Source organism: Globicephala melas, chromosome 16 (assembly GCF_963455315.2).
Source record: "Globicephala melas chromosome 16, mGloMel1.2, whole genome shotgun sequence".
NCBI lineage: Eukaryota > Metazoa > Chordata > Mammalia > Artiodactyla > Delphinidae > Globicephala > Globicephala melas.
The window spans coordinates 83,461,935-83,467,078 of record NC_083329.1 but is presented as its reverse complement, the minus strand read 5'-3'; the positions used below and the strand labels follow the sequence as shown (position 1 = coordinate 83,467,078).

The 5,144-nt window shown below is 36.1% G+C and overlaps 1 pseudogene; it reads right to left on the bottom strand.

The window, feature by feature from the left end:
• Positions 1 to 597: 597 nt before the first annotated feature.
• Positions 598 to 1,054, bottom strand: LOC132593649 (histone deacetylase complex subunit SAP18 pseudogene; annotated as a pseudogene).
• Positions 1,055 to 5,144: the final 4,090 nt, after the last annotated feature.

The following is a 5,144-nucleotide window of genomic DNA, read 5'->3' as shown; positions in this document are numbered from 1 at the left end:
TACAAAGGCTTAATGTATTAAACTGTTGCAAGTTATAGATAGCTTGTTAAAAAAAGGGCAAGATGGTTTCTTAATCTGGAATATGTCATTAAAGAACCAGCATGTTTCAAACAAAAGTTTAGAAAAATTATAATCATCTTTATCAGTTCATTCAGTCACATGTAATTCACTCTTATTTTGCTTGATTTGGGGTCAGCAGTTCAGCAACACATCAACGTCTCCACTAAATCTTTCCTTTTTTGTTGATGATGAAGCACATTTGTGTGTAACTGACTGTAAGAGCTTTCAGAAAGCATCAGAGTAGAAGGATAACTATGAATGACAAAAGGCTTAAGATGGTCAGGATTAAAGACCTGATGAGAGTTCACTTTAATGCAACTGACTAGGAAATTTGATTGTTTCAGTGACATAACATTTTAAGATAATAACTGGAATTATGACTAATTACATTATAACTGGACATTTCATGGACAACAAAGACATTGACATATTTCTAGGAAATTTATACAATTTTGGAAACAATAGCATATATCCATAAAAATATAAACTAAAGAAGATTAAACATTCCTTTTTTTCATAAGAAATTTTAAATAAAATTTAATAGGGTTGCATATAGTCAGAAGGAGGAAGTGCCCCATTTAGAGGGGTGATTGTTATGTCAAAGTGATCTCCTACAGGGAACTTCTGAGACTGCAGGGTTACAGAATCATCAGTCTTCTTTCTCCTAGACATGGTGCTGCCAGTCTTCTTATTTGACACCTGAATCTTTTAAGTTCCATAAAACAGTTGCAAAATTGATCTATGTACCCTTTCTAGCTCCTGGGTAGACTTCTTTTACTAAACGAGTCAGTTCTTTCAAGGTTGCATTCAACCAAGTGTAGCTCTGTAGCTCACTGGATTGTACATTTCTGCAGGAGAACGTGTCCATTCCGTGGTGGGAGAAGTTACTGGTGGTGAAGACACACAGCAGCAGCAGGAATGTCTTCTCTTTATGGATGGGCTTCTCTGGCTCCTTCTTAATTTCCTCCCGGGTAACGTGTACCTTCACCTCCATCATCCTCCTTCATAAACACTGCTTCTTGTTTGACAGTGCTTTCTGTGTAATTTAGTATATCAAATAAACCTAATTAGTTTAACATCTATCTTTTTACAAGGTGTGAGAAGAAATCCTTTGAGATTTTCCAGGAGCCCTCTGGGAAATCTCAGTCAGTTCAAAGTCAATAAAACTTTATTTAGAAATTGATTCAGGATGTTGTCCAAAATGTCAAAATGTTTGAACATTTAATTAAATAGAATTACAGATCACTATGAAACAATCCTTCTTATCTATTTAACCAAAGTGACAATAAAATATTTCAAAGGCAAAAAAAAAGTTATATGTTTGTAAAAGAACAAAAACCAAAAACCATATCTCTTTCAATACAGAGAATTCTTGATTTTGTTGACTAACCAAAGACACGATAAAGACAACAGGAAGTACAGGAAACTACTTTAAGACACAAAATAGTTGTTTCCTAGGCAGATTACTCAAAGGGTAAAGAAAAATCTTTTCCAATCTCTTATTAAAACAGACTGATAATACAAGAAACTTTGTCATTTTGACAGAGATAAAGCAAATTCTAGTTTTCCATCCTACACTGTTGGCCTTATTAAAAACAAACAAACAAACCTTATAAATAAGTTTATTCAATCTTAGCCGGCTTGATCATACAAGTTTCTCTCTTTTCCACAGACCTGTTACAACTTTATTTTCCCATTCAGGCTCTTGTCCCTAATCCCTCTTATGCATTCTGGAACACTGACACAACCTCTAAATTATTTTAGGGCAAAAACAACCTGTTCTTTCACCTCACCAAAACCACATCCATAATACCTTTTTTACCCTTCCTTACCAAAAACCAATTTATTTTCTTTGCATATTTTGAACACAGTTTTTACTTCACCCTTATTATTCCCAACAGTTCATGTAAATATATTAGAATTCTTACCCTTTATAACCTTAATTTCTAGTGAAAATTAGGAAGTAGGAGATTGTGAACCACCAAATGTCAGCATTCCAAAGGAGACTAGCACATTTATGAATACACCATTTTATAATTATACTGGCATATGTATCCTTCATTGCACAATTTTTCAACGTGGCAAACACGTTTTTCAACAGACCCCAATATTATTAGACTCTCTATAGTAATAGCCAAGAGTAGGTAAATTAAAAATTGTATTAATTTATGCTTCAGTATTTTATCTTCTTTGGAAATGATCAGGGAGAAAGGGTCATAGGATGGTTAATGGGTCTGCTTGTATTTTCCATACCTGAGGGTTAATTTTGTTTGTGTGTTATGAGGAAATCACCCTTTTATTCTAGATTTACAGGTTGATGCAGTAGCTTGTTCTTATTTAACTTTTAATTTCACCTCTCATTCTAGCTTTCTACAGAACTGTCACAATCAATGAACAAATATGGATACCTTACTATGAACTAAAACTATATTTTATTCAGGTTCCTTTTATTCTCTGTTTTTCTGCCCTAGGATCACATCCAGGGTATCACATGGCATTGACTCATCATGTCACTTTCGGATCTCTTTGGCTTTGACATTTTCTTACACTATCCTTCTCTCAGTGACCTAGACAGTGTTCAGGAGGAGACAGTTAGGTATTTTGTAGCCTGTCCCACACTGAGATTTACTTGCTGTTTTTCTTGTGATTAGAATAGACTCATGGGTTTTGAGGAAGCAGATCCCAGAGGTTAAGTGCTTTCTCATGACTTTATATCACGGGAACATACATCAAAGCAACTTATCACTGTTCATGTTAACTTTGTCTTCCTGGCTTAGGTACTGTTTGTAAGGTTTCCCCCACTGTGACATCACTTTTTCCTTAAGTCTGCACTGTGTATCTCCTTTAAGATGAAGTCACTATGCGGCCCCCACACTTCAGGACAGGGGAGATAGCCCCACCCCCTTAATGAATGACTGAGTATCTACATCAACTATTTGGAGTTCTTCCTCACAGTTCATTCAACAGTTCTCATGAAACACACAAACACTCTCTCTCTCTCTCTCTCTCTCTCTCTCTCTCTCTCTCTATATATATATATATATATAATTTATTTTTAACAGGGTGGACACTCCACCCAGATCATTATTCTAAGCTTTTGGTTACAATTCAGCAGAACAGTATTTGGTTGTTCAGTTCACTCCTGCTTTGCTACTGAAAGCTCTTTCCATGGGTTCTTGCTTTCCTCTGACATAGTTCCACCTCGTGGATTTCCTTTCTTCTTGTGCACATCTTTTTATGTGCTTGTTGACCATTTGCATTTCTTTTCTGGAGAAGGGTATGTTCAAGTCCCTTTCTATTCAAACAATTGGGTTGTCTTCTTGTTGTTGACGATTTGTAAAAGTTCTTGATGTGTTCTGAAGAACAGGCTCTTGTCAGATATATCATGTACAAATATTTAGTTCCATTCTGTAGGCTATGTTTTCACTTTCTGGATAGCACCTTTTGATGAACAAAAGTTTTTAAAATTGAGGAAATGAAATCTATCCATTTTTACATGGGTATCGTAACCTTCTTTGCTTGTCTGTAACCTCCCGCTCCAACGGTAAGAAATCTGATTTCCACCATTTATCCTCCATTGAATTCACTGCTTACTCCATTCTGGATTACAGATATAGTAGTTTCAGTATTGTTAACTCCTACCACCATGGGAAAGAACTTACAGAGTCCAGTATTTATGGATGGCACAATTTGCCTTTGTTCTACAAGATTCCAGTCTTTTCCATAGTTAATTAGGTCAAATATCTTTTGCCCCGCCACCCAACAGTGAGTTTTTTTCATACATTTCTAAACAAGTTAGATTCTTTGTCACATTCTCTATTCCATCCTGTGACACTCCCATATCCTAAAAAATTTAAAAACTAAATTTGAATATATTATGATTTACTCGTTGGGTTGTAAAAATCCATGGGTTTAGACTAATGCCTCATGGGAGGTATCCATCCCTTAAGTATCACATGGAATATTCACCCCCCACACCATAACCTGTTTACCATCTCTGATTCACCTGTTCCAGAATGTCACAGAAATGGAGCACTACAGTGTGAAGCCTCCTCAGACTGAATTCTTTCACTTAGCAATATACATGTGGGATTCACCCACATTTTTTGCATGGTTGATGGTTAATTCCTTTCTATTTCTGAATAGTATTCCATTGTATGCATATGGGAAAAGTAACTTTCCCTCCCAGGTTCTTGATTGAGGCCTCCCCACCCCCATCCCTAGTAATAAAAGACAAAGAATAATAATACAAATGCCACTAGATATAACTTCTTTCCAAAATTTTAGCCATGAGTCAGTAAAACTGCATAATCCAGAATCATCTGTTTATATAAAAGAGTAGGCTGTGAACTGTGTTTCTGGAAGATGGACCAAGAATGATTACTTGCTTAGTGAAAGATAAAGATTTCTACTAATATCTGCAGAGAAGACTTTTCAGATTTAGATTTGCCCTGATATGGAATCTTATGGAGGCTGTGGACTAAATTCTGGTCAAAGGAATTTTTGGAAAAACCTTGTGGCAATCTTGTTAGTTTTGAAAATCCATCTGAGTGGATAAAAATATCCAGTTTGTCTACTATCAGCATTTTTCTTTTCAGTCTCAGGTAGCAAGGCACTCTCAAGTTAGAATTATTTCTTTGCATGTTCACATTTAAAGACTTGGTTCTCAGGATGTGGACGACACAGCTGTTGCTGGCAGAAGGGCCTGAGGAAGGACGTAAGCACTTTAAAGAGCTTCTGGGGCATATATCCTATTATCAGAGGTGTAGGGAAATTACTATCTAAGTTTTTCTTCTTTCTTGAGTGCAGAACAGTTATTTTCCCAATACCTTGACCTGAGAAGAACATGGAGACTTTAATATCGTTAAGAAGGGTGGGTGGGCTTTGAATTCCCCCTAGAACCACATTTCTGTTTCTGTATCGACGAGATTAGTAAAGGAAGGATGGTTGTTTTTTAATTTTTCAAGGAATTGCATATTCAAGAGGCTGAGCTGCCCATCCAACTTCACTATCTTGAAGTTGACTCTTTATATCAAGGAGAAGATTTCCAACTAAGATGTAAATCAGAAGATTCCTGTGTCCAG